We start from the raw sequence: 14,061 nt of genomic DNA on the forward strand, positions 1-14,061 counted from the left end.
ATAGTTCCTTCCCTCATGGAACTGACAGTATAACCGGGGATATGGTACGTATGCCAATAATTTAACTTCATAATACCGTAAGAAATTCAGTCAGTCAGTAATCGTGTATTAGCACCCGTGCTGGGAGAAGGATTAAGACATGAACACAGAAAAAAGCCAACCCCAGACCAGAGCATGAGAAATATATCAGCCACAAATATGGTGCTCTCCAAGAATGGACTTCTAACAGTTAATTGTTAATAGCTTATAAACATTGGAGAGAGAGCAAAGGACAATAGATTTATATCCATTGATTTTTCTCTGTTATAATCCATAACGCAAAATGTTTTCTTGCATAGTGACCAAAGGCTGTTTTCTTTTTCTAAATTTAGTATATAAATCTAAGTGCCAACCTTATAATTGACTGATGCTTAGACATATGAGGAGACAAGAAAATAGAAGGAAAAAAAAAGAAGAATGAGCATTATCCAGGAGGGAAGGAGACAAGCATTTATTAAATATCTACTTTTACAGAGATCTCACTTGATTCTCACAATGCTGGGTGGAAGGAGCTGCCTGCAAAATCTGCATTTTACTATTGAGCAAATTAGGCAGACAGAGGTTAAGTGACTTGCCCAGTACTTGGACAAGTTTTTATTGAGTTTGAACTCATTTCCAGCTTAACTATACCACTAGCTGCCTCAGTGTCAATTATTAAGGACAATATTCAAGACCATGGTTAACACAGCACCAGAGGACACACTGCACTGTCTACAATGGGTCCTTCAGACTAGGTTACTTCAGATTCAAAGTCCTCTGTGGGTTAGTAGTCACTCCAAACCATAGCTCATGAACCCCATCAATTTGTCTGCCTTTATTGGACACAGTTCAAAACAAAGACATTTAATGAAGTACTACAGTAGCAATAAAATTTTGCCCTTATAAACTTGGAACGCGTTATCCCACAAATATACGCGTCATTACTGGGGAGACTGGATACATGTAGAGTGAACATGTAGAGGCATACATAAGGGATGTGTTATGAGGGAACATACATGTAACACATTCACATGAAATGTAGGCAAGGTGACCATGCCCCAAACATACATATGGAGCAGAAACTTATGCTTCTGATTACGTCGGGTCCCTGACATTTTCTAGGCATTTCATCATGTTACTTCTATCAGGCCTGTTTGTCTTTTTTAATTGCTGGGCCACTGCTGTTCTACTGGCTTCTTGCAGGCATGGACATGCTATTTATGTGGCTGAGGAATCTCTCTACTTCCACCTTTTAGATTCAGCAGAAGTCCTTGATTATAGCATTATCTCCTCCACAAAAGAAGAGCGGACTCTGCCATGGTCTTTCATTTTAAAGTCCTAAGACTTTTTGTGTCAGTTTTAGAAAGATGATACAGCCCCAATCATGGATCAGCAAAAACTCTTCCTGGTGTGTAGAGGGTGAGGACTGGGGAGGAGAAGGTGGGCGGGAATGCAAGCTTCTTTGTCCTTTCCCTTAAAGAGCGCCCTGCTTGGTGCATTTCAGAGTCTTCACTGGAAATCTCCTAATCTTCAGAAGGAGACTCTTTGTCCCCAAAGCCAAGTTCAGAAGAATTTGAAGCAAGATTTCCCCTGGCTAAAAACCCAGTGCCCCTCAGTCTCAGATTTATTTTTTCAACTGAATTTCCCCTACAGTGGTCTTGCATCCTTGTAGGGAACCTCACCTCCCTCTAACTCAAGGCAGACATTCCACAAATCTTTTGATTTTAATCTGTGATGGCTAATCCACACATAATTATTATCGATTTAGAGTCTACTTAACTAAAAACTGCCTAGTATCCTGGGCTTCTGGGTTTTCCTAACTTCTCAATTATATCATCTCATGGTTATCAGTGGGAGTAGGGATAGGAAAGGCACTTGACAGAAAGTTAAGGCCAAGGGGCAGCATCGTTGACTCTCCCTACATGCTTTCAGTTCAGTCATGTTTTGGTTGTGTCTGACTCTTTGTGACCCAAAACCCATTTGGGGTTTTATTGGTAAAGATGCTGGAGTGGATTGACATTTCCTGCACCAACTCACTTTACAAATGAGGAAACTGAGGCAAAGAGGATTCAGTGACTTGCCCAGGGTCACACAACTACTAAGAGTCTGAGGCCTGATTTGAACTCAGGAAGATGAGTCTTCCTGACTCCCGGCCCAGCACTCTATTTGCTGCACCATCTAGCTATCCATTCCTATGTGCTTAGCCACATTCTTATATATTGATATAGATGCATGTGCATGTATGTATATGTATGAGTATGTATGTATGTATGTGTATATATATATATACATATATAGACGTGTGTGTGTGTGTGTGTGTGAGCAAAGTCGCAAAGTTTTTCAGGCTTTGGACCCATCCTTACAGTAAAAGGAAATTTATAAAACAAACAAACTTTATTTTCCTGATACTCCATCCTATTTATGTTTGCTCTTCCCGTAGTTGGCACCCTGAGGAGTTCTTCTAATAAATGAGATGAAATCAGCATTCTCTCTCCTTATCCAAAGTAAAATATAAAGTTATTCACATGGGGAGATCAATTATTTCCAAAAAATATCTTATCCTTTGAATGAGAGAATTTCATGTTATCAGGGAAAACATCTAATTCTGAAGCAGGACCTATTATATTAGTTTAATTCCATTTTTTTATTACCGTCAAGTCAAGGGTTCTTCAATCTATGTTATGTGCCCATTTAGGAGCTCCAGTGATCATTGTATCGAAATTCCTCAATTTCTTTACTGACCAAAGCTGAAGAAGCTCTGAACTGATGAGAAGTGAGTGAGGAAGGAAATTCAATACCTGAGGCCCATTGCTATGCTGCTGTCTGTTAGGGAAGGAAGGAAAACATCTGTCCTGAGGATGCCTGAAGACAGGTGAACAGCAAGCATGGGAGAAATGAAAAACCACAACACAGCTAACATTTGAATGTATCTCTAATTAGTACTTGTGCAACATAAAGCAGGTCACTAAGACTGTGGAATTAAAGATAACTTTTCTTTCTTAAATCTGACGTGTCTAATCAATCTTCATTTTGTTGATCATTTCAGTTAAACCTAACAATGTTTCAGACAAATCCATTTTTTTCATTTTTACTTTTCATTTCAATTTCATTTTCTTTTCATTTTGTCACTTAGTTTCTTTTCCGTGGTTTTTGTCCCAAATTTTCCGTGGTTTTTTTGGAAGACTGTGTGCCAGAGACAGAAGGGTCATACCTGGGCCTTTAAAATGGTGACAGTTGTTAGTTTAACTTCATAATCTGACATCACAAGATTTAAAGCTGAGTATTTAGAACCCATATAGTCAACTTAACTCAACTTTATTTCAATGGATATTTATTAAACGCTTACTGCACTATGTTAGGTGTTGCGATACAAAGACAAAAAGAAAATGGTTCCTGTTCTCAGTGAGCATACATTGTCTCAGGGACAATAACATGAATGCATGTTTACTATAGAATATTTACAAAGTAAATACAAGAAAATTTACAGATACTATGATCTGTCAAACAATCACATTGGACTATATAATCCCTTACATTTCTCCTAGAAAGGAGGCAGCTAGGTGGTCTAGAGGATAGAATGTTGGGCCTAGAGCCAGGAGGTCCAGAACTCAAATCCAGCAGTAGATACTTAATAGCTCTAAGCAGGACCCCAGCTCCCACAGTGTAACTCTAGGGGATTCACTTAACCTTTTGTCTGCCTCTGTTTTCTCAGTTATAAAATGGGAATAATTGTAATAGCACCTACATTAGAAATTTGCTATGAGGATCAAATGAGACAGAGATTTTAAAGTGCTTAGCATAAAGCCTAGAACACAGTAGGCGCTAAATAAAAGTTTGTTTCCTTTCTTGTCAAACTCTGTAATGTATGGTCCCATGCCACAAGTATACCAATGAGATTATGGGGTTAGGCTAGATGACTTAGGTTTCTTCCAGCCTCAAATTTATGAAACAATGAGACTTTGATCCGTTAATACTTTAGCCTAAAAAGTGACTGTAATAGTTAAAAGTTCAGTCACAGGAACAGACTGGTAGGGGAGCATTGGAATGGCAGCAAGGCATTTTGGTACCTTTTAATTCTTACTGAATAGATCACTCTGTGTAAGGCTAGTCGTGGGTTCAGGTTAATGTTGGCTGAGCATCTGCTCCAATATGGGACAAATACTAGTGAGTTTTACTAGGGGTGGATTGTGTGTGTGTGTGTGTGTGTGTGTGTGTGTGTGTGTGTGTGTGTGTGTGTGTGTGTGTGTGTAGGGTGGAATCTCCAACAGGTTGTAGGGTAGGAGCACTGGGGATAAGGGGAAGGCAAAGAGTTACAAAGTGAGGAATGAAAGCTTGGCAATCAGAAGTATTTCATCTCAGCACTGAGTATGCTGGAGGGGCACAGGGTGGTGATGTCACTTCTATACTTGGCTCTTCTTAGGTTCTCATGGGAAAAGCCAGATACATCTGAGAAAGCATTAAGGTTTTCAAAGCCTGTGCCTTTATACCATTCTTAAGTGCAGGGGAATAACTCTTTGATCACAGGAATGTGTTTTAGAAGAGTGGTATGTAAAAATGAATCCTTATAGATCAAATCATATTTTAAATGAGCATTTGAGTCAGACTGAATGATGAGGCAAAAACTAGAACTGAACTATGGAAATCAGCTAAATGCCAAAATAGGCAGGACCAAAATATTATTTTGTAATTTAACTGACAAATAGAAATTTGTCAAAAACAAGCCAAACTTTCCTCATCCCCTTTCAAATAAATATAAATAAGGTTGAATGAGACCTGAATAAGTATGTTTTGGGAGTACTGCGTGGATAGAACACAGAATGTGGATTCAGGAAGATCAGAGTTCAAATCTAGCCCCAGATATTTACTAACTATGTGATCCTGGAGAAGTTGCTTAACTTGCCTGCCTCAGTTTCCTCATCTGTAAAATGGGGATAAAAAAAGCACCTTTTCTCTCATGGTTGTTGTGAGAATCAAATGAAGTGGTTCATAAAGTGCTTTGTAAATTTGGAAGGACTATATAAATGCAAGCTCATATTATTATTACTGTGGTTTCTAAAACTTGATTTAACCAGACCACTGAAGTTCTCTGATGTCTCATTATGGCACTGTTCTGAATTCCAAAAGGCTACGCCAGTGAGACACAAGCTTGTACATCCTCCCAAGCCAGAAAAGTCTTTAGTGGAGGCCCAATGATGGTGCGGGTCTCTAGTCTGAGGACCAGCCTAGCTAAGCTTGACCAGGGCCATCACCAGCTTGGCCACAAAGTGATGAAACTTAAGGACACAGCCTCTTACTAAGATCATCTACAGAAAGTATTGAAGGATCATGATTTGCAGTTAGTGAAGGGAGTGCCCATGTTCACAAGATCACAGGACTGGGAATGTCCTGTATGGGGTGTCCCAAACTTAAAACTACAGTAAGACTTTTGGATCACCCAGTAGAAAGATGGAACAAAACTAGAGAAACAAAAAATTTCCGGAAACAAACTGATATTTCATTCCATTCAAATGCACTGGTATAATTCCCTTTTTAAAATAACTAGCTACTGAATCCTTATGTAAAGTTCTATTCTAATTTTTCTGTTTAGTAGATGCAGAAATTTGTCTATAACATTTTTTTAGAGTAGGACACCTCTGCTCTTATAATGCAATGGGTTTTCCCTTTGCAATTAAATCAGCAATTCTTCCTAACTACAAACTTTTCTTTAAAAATATATTTATTAAGGGAACATCCTGCACAGTGAAAAATATCAACTTTGTGAATTAGGAATAAATAGAAGCCGCCAAATGGCCAATACTAATGAAAACTCACTTATTTACTAAACATGTCTTAGGAGCCTAGATTTAGAGCTAGAAAGGATCATTTAGCTCAATTTCATCTTACAGATGAAACTGAGATCTGGAAAAGTCAAATGACTTGTCCAAGATCTCAAAAGTAGTCTGTATTTTTAGCCCTGATTCTTTGATTCCAGAGCCATCACTCATTCCGCTCTTCCAGGATCTGTACATAGATTTTAATGAGTCTGTAAACTTGGATGGTTTAAAAAAAACCTTTATTTTGACAAACCCTGTAAATGAAGTTTAGCATTTTCTTCAATTAAGAATGTAGGCAACAACCATGATTCTGATAAAGGGGCATTGATTTCAGTATATTGAAAAGGAGTTTATTAAAGAAGAAAAGATTAAGAGCACCTGGGATTTTATGTTGCATTGGGAATGTTTCATCTCATTTCCTCTTTCTGGAACCTTCTAACATTTTCCTAGACTTCTTATCAACTCTTTCTGTTGTCTTCAATGTTTCAAGATCACATTTGCATCTGGCACTTACTCCAATCTACCTATAGAGCCAAGTTCAGAAACTTTGTATTTCTCGCACTTCCAAATGCCCCCTTCAGACTGTATGGAAAGATACGGCATCAGCTGTGAGAAGCAGGAGGCCAGAGAATGAACAGCCCAAGGTGTTTTCTTAGACACTTACTAGCTGACATATGAGCCTGGATTTTGGCATGGCCAAGCCTTTTAGAGGGAACGGAGTTACGGGTTGTGTCAAACTCTATATTTAGGAAGAACAACTGTAAGCAATGGCAGGAATTCTCTTTTAACACTTTACTTCCAAACAGAGCTCTACCCCAGCCTGGAGTGGCTCTCAGTGCCGGCTGGGACACAAAGCACTTGAGTTATTTCAGCCTCATGAAGAACACCAGGAACAGGATCACAGCCTGCTGAAGACAGCATCTCCTTCCCAGCCTCCAGGAAGCATTGGACTCACTCACCTGACTGCTTGGATTTTTTTCTTATGCGCTAAATAAATAAATCAACCAGGTAAGCTAAGGAGTTGGCTGTGGACACTGGGCTTTGTTGTATGATGGATTTGTTCATAAATGATTGAAGTGATTGCTCCTTTCATAGTTTTGTCTGCTTGCTGGCAGGGAGCAGGGACAGCTGATTTGGGAGGTGATTGTACGTTGTGATGGCTTTTGGGTGTTTTTTTTTTTCTTTTTAGTTTGTTTGGCTCCAAAGGGATGCTCAGCTGAAAGTTCCTCTCTAACCCAGTCAAACAAACAAAAACCCGAAGAATTAGAATGAAATACGTGTGACCTGAAAATGTGCTGTCAATTTGGGACTTATTAAAGTTGGCAAGCTGCTGCAAACAGATTCGGATCTTATTCCTCAGAGGCTGTGATGCTTAATCAGGAATGTAATGGTTTGAGAAAACAGTATTATTGCTTTTGTCTGACTACAATGCAAAGCAGTGACCATGTGTTGTTACACCTTCTCAAGTTCAGAAGTGTTTTAAATGTTTTACCTTCCCTTCTGAATGTCAGTCTCTGTTTTAGTGGTATAGCTCCTGCCCACGTCTTCCACACACATCAGTGCTCTGTGGTCATTTGTCCACGACCCTGTTGTGTAACAGTCTGCCTCTATTATACAGTATGGGTAGGAGGGTAGCATTACTGTCTTTTTTTTTCTCTGTTGGCACCAAACTATGAAACATGGAGAGGATAAAGGTATGTTTCCTCCCTTCCTTCCTCCCTCCTTCCCTCAGCGTATTTAAGGCAAATTAAATAAGGAGTCAGTCAGTCCAGACAGCTGCACATCTTTCCACACCCTTCTCAGGAATTATATTTAACTTCCAGGCAGAGGATAATTCCCTGTGGGTTTTAGATTTGCCACTATATTTGACCTTTCAATAAAAATCCCTCCAAACATTGGCTTATTTCTTTATGAGTCCTTCCAATGTAATTAGCAACTATCCACCAGGATGATGCGATTTTACTAGGAAGTAAAAAAAAGTTTCATTTAAAAATGGGATATTAAATGCCTCACACCTGAAACACGGGGCTTGCTCTATTTCCAGTTTGTATGACTAAGCGTAAAATCCATAAAAGGTTAATGCTAATGTGTGGAGTAGCCAACAGACAAACTTCATTTTTTTTTTTTATCCTAAATTGGGAAGGATGTCTAGTTTAGTAAGGTGTTTCTGAAAGTCAAAATCAATAGATGACTTTTCGGTCATATAGTTACCAGGTTTTAGCAGAATACTAAGAGCAAAGGAGATTTAGTCATATTATGCTTCAAAGAACAGGATCCCAGCTTGAGCTAAAGAGCTTTATAAGACCTTGGGATGTGGTATAAGTAAATATGTCTGTGGTATAACTTTGGTAAATGGTCGGAAAATGTGGTAGAAAGATGAGGCAGCATTCAGTACAGTAATGGAGGTGAGCCATGGGACAGGGAAGCAGCCAAGAAATATTGTCTATTTTTACTCATTGGTCTGCTTTCGCCCTGATTTCTCTGGAAGTAAATGAGGACAGTAAGAACAGCTGCCTAAGAGATTTACCCAAACGTGTCATTCGTACACCTTCTCTTAGGAGCTAAGGTTGGAATCTGACCAACTTCCTGTAGACATTCAATAAAGCTCAAGGTATGTATCACAGAGAGAACTGTATGTAGATTTGATCTGTGTAGCAGTCATGACCCCAGCTATATGCATCTATAATGCTCAGAAATGCACAGAAAGACAAGGTAAAACACTAACGGAGACAGAAGATTTAGGAGATGCTTATTACAAATCAAAACAAGGTGTTCAGATAATATAATGAAAAAAATAATAAAAATAATTGCATGAGCTGAAATTTTTCACTTTTTAAGCAGTTGGTGTAGGCTTAAGTGAAATCCTAATACGTTCCAATTGGGATAGGGTTAAGGATCATCTAGGGCACCCACATTCCCTCATTTTATAGATGAAAAAATTAGGGGCCAGGGAATTGAAGTTACTCACCCAAGGCAGAACTGTAGCTTAAATCCAGGTCCTCTGATGCCAAATCCAGTGGTTTTTCCTTTCATACCCTCATCTAGGTATAAATTCATAGTATAAATGTGTGCATGCATATGTCTATCTATAATCTATCTCTGTCTATCTATCTATCTGTCTGTCTATCCATCTCTCTATCTATCCTCTCTCTGTCTCTGTGTCTTTGTCTCTGTGTCTCTGTTTCTGTTTCTCTCGTCTCTGAGTCTGTTGCTGTGTCTGTCTGAGAGCCCTCCTCTCTGATGCAGATCTGTGAGTTCATCTCTGTGAGGAGCTTCTTGTATCGAAGCATCTTCTGTTGATGCAGCTTGCCCATAGCTGTGTCTGGGTTATGGAGAGGTGCAGTGACTTGCCCGTGCTATACAGTTAGCCAGGACTAGAACTGAGGTATTTTTCCCTTCATGCTCAGTCCTTGTAGTCTGAGAGCCAACCTTGCAAAATGTGGACAGAGCCATCACAAACCTGAGCTGGGATAGTGTGCCAGACCTGGAGTCAGGTAGACTCATCTTTAAGAGTACAAATCTAGCCTTAGATAATGACTAGCTGTGTGACCCTGGGCAAGTCACTTAACCCTGTTTGCCTCAGTTCCTCTTCAGTAAAATGAGTCAGAGAAAGAAGTGACAAACCACTCTGGTATCTTTGCCAAGGAAACCCCAAATGGGGGCACAAAGAGTTGAACGTGACTGAAAATGACTGAATAACAACAAATCACTAACCTGGCCACAGGGTGATAAAACTTTTAAATAGAGCCACTTGTCCAAAGATCATTTATTACACCAGGCTGTTTCAGAACTTTATTCAAAACTTCAGTGTTCACTAATAGTAACAGGATAATGATAATGATAGTTGGGATCTCTATAATGTTTGAAGGTTTACAAAGCATTTTACAAATATCTCATTTGATCCTCACAGCCCTGGAAGGTATTATTATTAGCGATTTTTATCTACATTTTACAGATAAGGAAAGTGAGGCAGGCAGAGGTTAAATGACATTCAGGGTCACATAGCTGGTCAGTATCAAAGGTGGGATTCTTTTTGCCGCTTAGCTGCCTCAGTATTTATTCTATGTTCTAATCTTGTTCTAAGATTGTACAGAATACTTCTGAATGCGTTCTTGGAATATGGTCTTTTTTATTTGTTTAATTTCTAATTTCAATTACAAAGACAGAGTACCTTTTTCTGAATACATTTAAGATCCATTAGGGGATTGTGGATCTGTAGGACTTTAAATAGCTTTTGAGGATAGATGGATTAAAACGTCACAGCACTTTAGTTTCCCCTTGAGAATTCCATTGTTTGTCCTAGATCCAATCAACACCATAAAAAATGTAGATTTCTCCTAGTTCCTACTATTTTCTCCACCAATCTCAGAAATTATTTTGTATGTACTTTGCATATATATGTACAGATACACAGATATGTGTGTGTGGATATATCTACATACCTACTCTATATACTTTATATATACATATCTCTATACTTACCTCTCTATATAGATACACACACACATACATATTTGCATTTACCTAACTATGTATGTGTTTCCCTGATAGAATGTGAACTCCTTAGAGCCAGGGACAATTTTACGTTTTGCCTTTGTATCTAAGCATGCTGCTTGGCTCTCGTAGGCACTTCATGAGTATCTGTTGATTTAAATTCAAACAAAAAGTGGTGGCATCCAGTCAAGCTATATACAATATAGCGAACTCACCCTCACATCTCTTGTTTCATCATTATTTTTAAAATTTGGACATGAGTTAATAGAAATAAAAAAAAGCAAAATATCAACATGCTACTGCCCCAGGATGCACAAAGGAAGCTTGTATTTAGACAACACCAAGTTAGCCAGTAGGAAAGTGAAACGGGTCAATGACTCACCTGTTTGATCTTCATAACATCAGACAGCTGCAGTTTTGATCGTTTTGTTTTATGCAGACACATGACAACATAAACATGTTAACAGGTTCCTTTCTCCTATATTTTATATTCCACAATATTCACAGGTGCCAATATCTATGCTGATAAGGTTATTCTATTGCTAACTATGGACAAGATGAAAAATATCACCTTGTGTTTGCATTTATACTCACTTTGTTATTAAAATAGTGTCAGCTTTGATCGTTGTTAGGCAGTGGGACACTCTAAACTTGCTCTTACATAGGGTCCTGTCACTGAAATTTGGACCTGTGGAAAATTTTAACACGTGAACTCCATCTGAGGCAGCATGGCAAGTCCACTTAGTTACCAACTAATAGTTTAGCACCTAGCTAGCAAGAATAATTATTTTAAATTGAAATTAACCAGATCGCATTATTAATAATCCCGATCTATGAGCCACTATTATGACTCTCTCCCCCTTTCACTCAACTGAATTTGTCTTATTCCTTTAAAATAGATTTTTGATTTCTTTGTTATTACGTCACTTAGGTTTTCCCCTGTATTGCTCCCTCCCCACCTTTATTAGCCTTATAACAAAGATTTTTTTTAAAGAAAAAGAGAATTAAAAAAAATTCAATTAAATTGATCAATACATTAAAAATCCAACAAACTTTCTATGCAATGTGCTGCACCTGTGGACTCTCTACCTCCCCATCTTTGCAAAGGACCAAAGTAAGGTGATTTTTTTAGCTCTTATTCTTTATAATATTGCAAAATTAATTTTAAAAACTATTTTATAGTTCTTTCCATTGTTGCAGTCATTGTATACATTGTTTTTCTGGATCTGCTTATTTCATTTTGCATCAATTTATGTTAAGTCTTTCCATGCTTCTCTGTATTTCTTATGTTTTTTTTTCTTTTAGCAAGATAATGTTCTATTACATTCATGCGCAATAATATGTTAAGCCATTACCTAACCAGTGGGCATCTGCTTTTTTTTTCCAGTTCTTTTTCGTAACAAAAGATGCCACTATAACTATTTTAGCATATGAGAACTTTCTTTTTGTAAATGACCTTGGGTATGGATATTTAGCCAGTTTTTTTTTTTTTTGTATAATTCCAAACTGCTTTCCAGAACGGTTGTACTAAATCACAATTCCACCATCAGTGCGTCAGTGTGAAGTCTTTTTACAGGTCTTTGTAAATGCACTGTTTTCCTGGTCCTGCTTTCTTCTTTCTGCATCAGTTCATGCAAATCTTCTCATGTATCTCTGAAATCCACATATTTCTTGAAGTTCAATACTATTTCATTACTTTCAGATGCCAACCAATTTGCAATACATTGGCACCCACTTTGTTTCAAATTTTTCTTGCTCACACAAAAAGTGCTGATTTGATTATTTTGGTAAATATGAGATTCCTCCCCCTCAATCTGGCTATCCTTGACTGCCTTTGATTCAGTCAGTAGGAGTGCTGGATCAATGATTTTGAATAATTTAGTGACTTTTCTCACATGATTACAAATTGGTTCCAGAACATTTGGATCAAGTTAAAATAGTTTATATTTATATGAGCTTTATTACTTACGATGTAGATGATATAGCTGGGGTATGGGAAGGGGGTGGGAGAGGTGAGATACTCAGAAGGGACTCACGTTCTGAATTGAAGCAGACCCAGATTCAGTCCTGGGATAGGCTGGGCCATTGTACCCCTCACTGCGAATTATCAGGGAAAATCTCTTAAAAAGATCTTAGGTATGGTTCCATATCCAGAATTTTCGCTAAAAGGGATTGACAAGGTCCCTTCTAGGAAGGTATTCACTGTATAAAGTAGCAGAAAGCAGGTATTGAATAGCCATTTATTTCTTCCACCTCAAAAGAAACCCTTAAAGCACAAAGGATGCAGAAGCATGTATTAACAACGACTTAAAACAAACTCTAACCCATTACCTCTATCATATTCTCATGAGGTAGGAAAGGCTCCCAGGAGGCTTGTGGGACGGCTAGTAGATTTCACTTTTACTTTAGTCTGCGGTATTAAAAAAAAACTTCAAGGTCCACTTCTTTTCACCAACTAGGGCTTGGTTTATTCCCCAGGCAGTGGTCATCATTTCTTCAGAAAAGGTACATATTCAGGTCTCTTTTCTCACTGATCAACTAGCTTCTGACTCCCTTGTAAACATGAGGCATCACTGAGGCTGGAAACAGCTATCCTTCAGTTTTGCTGTTTGGTGACCTGTCCTCAGAGATAGAAATCTAAAGCAGAAGAGGCAGTCAAGAATCCAGACTCAGGCTAAATTGAGCAACCACGTGTTACCACTGATCAATGCATGATTGCCATTGCTACTGCTTAGGAGAGAGATGGGGAAAATTTCTGCTCCCTGCACTCTCCCTTTGGAAGTCCAAAGGAAAGCTGACAGAGCCTCGGGGGGACACACTGAAAGGAGAATACGAGAGACAGAGGCAGAGATTGTCCTCTCCTCTTACTGCTTCTGGAGTCAGGAGCTTTTCCTGTCTCATTCACCAATTGGTTTTGGCCCTTTGGGCCATGGATACCAGGAGACCTTAGTCATGCATGTCCTTTATCCAAGGGCCAGGGCACATGAGGTTCACCAAAGGGTCTAGAACCCTGGCCCATCTGTAGACAAGCTCCATGGGATAGCTACCACTACACATATATTAAGTTCACGAAATGTTTGTGAACCTCTCACTATTAGCAAGGATACTAAGAATGTTCTAGGGCAGGAGTGGGGAACCTGCAGCTTCAAGGCCACATGTGGCCTTCTAGGTCCTAGTCCAAGTTGTACAGAACAAATCCTTTTCTTAAGGGGATTTGTTCTGTGACATTTGGATTCAAAAGACTACATTTGAGGATCTAGAAGGCCACATACAACCTTGAGGCTGTAGGTTCCCCACCGCTATCTAGGGATACAAAATGAAAATCCAAGTCACCTCTAGCTATATAACCTTGGGTAAGTCACTTCCCTCTGAGCCTGAGATTCCCAATCTATAAAATGAAGATATTGGAGTAGACAGGCTCTGATGGCCCATCAGGCTTTAGATTTATAGTCATTATATGGTTATAAGTTAGTTTTATCTTATGATTCCATGATGTTAGGAAGCATTTCTTAACAACCTGCTATGTGTAAGACTGTACTAGACACCAAGGATACAAACATAAAATGACAAAAGTCCCTGCCCTCAAAATACTTACAATCTGAGGAGGGAGGGATAAAACATGCACACAAATTACTTCAATATAAACTAGAATGTGATCAGTATGACAAGGAATATTAGGAAGAGCATTGGCTCTGAAATAAGAAACTGTATAAATGGATATGTACAAATCTCAGTT

General features: G+C 38.7%; 1 protein-coding gene across 1 annotated transcript in view; it reads left to right on the top strand.

The window, feature by feature from the left end:
* Positions 1–6,281: 6,281 nt before the first annotated feature.
* SMPX (small muscle protein X-linked) overlaps positions 6,282–14,061 on the top strand; it is an 89,712-nt gene continuing 81,932 nt past the window's right edge. Inside the window, exon 1 of the mRNA XM_072615288.1 lies at positions 6,282–6,839. The gene's annotated coding sequence lies outside the window, so the exon portion shown is untranslated. The remainder of the gene's footprint in view (positions 6,840–14,061) is intronic.

This window comes from Notamacropus eugenii, chromosome 5 (genome assembly GCF_028372415.1).
Source record: "Notamacropus eugenii isolate mMacEug1 chromosome 5, mMacEug1.pri_v2, whole genome shotgun sequence".
Lineage (NCBI taxonomy): Eukaryota > Metazoa > Chordata > Mammalia > Diprotodontia > Macropodidae > Notamacropus > Notamacropus eugenii.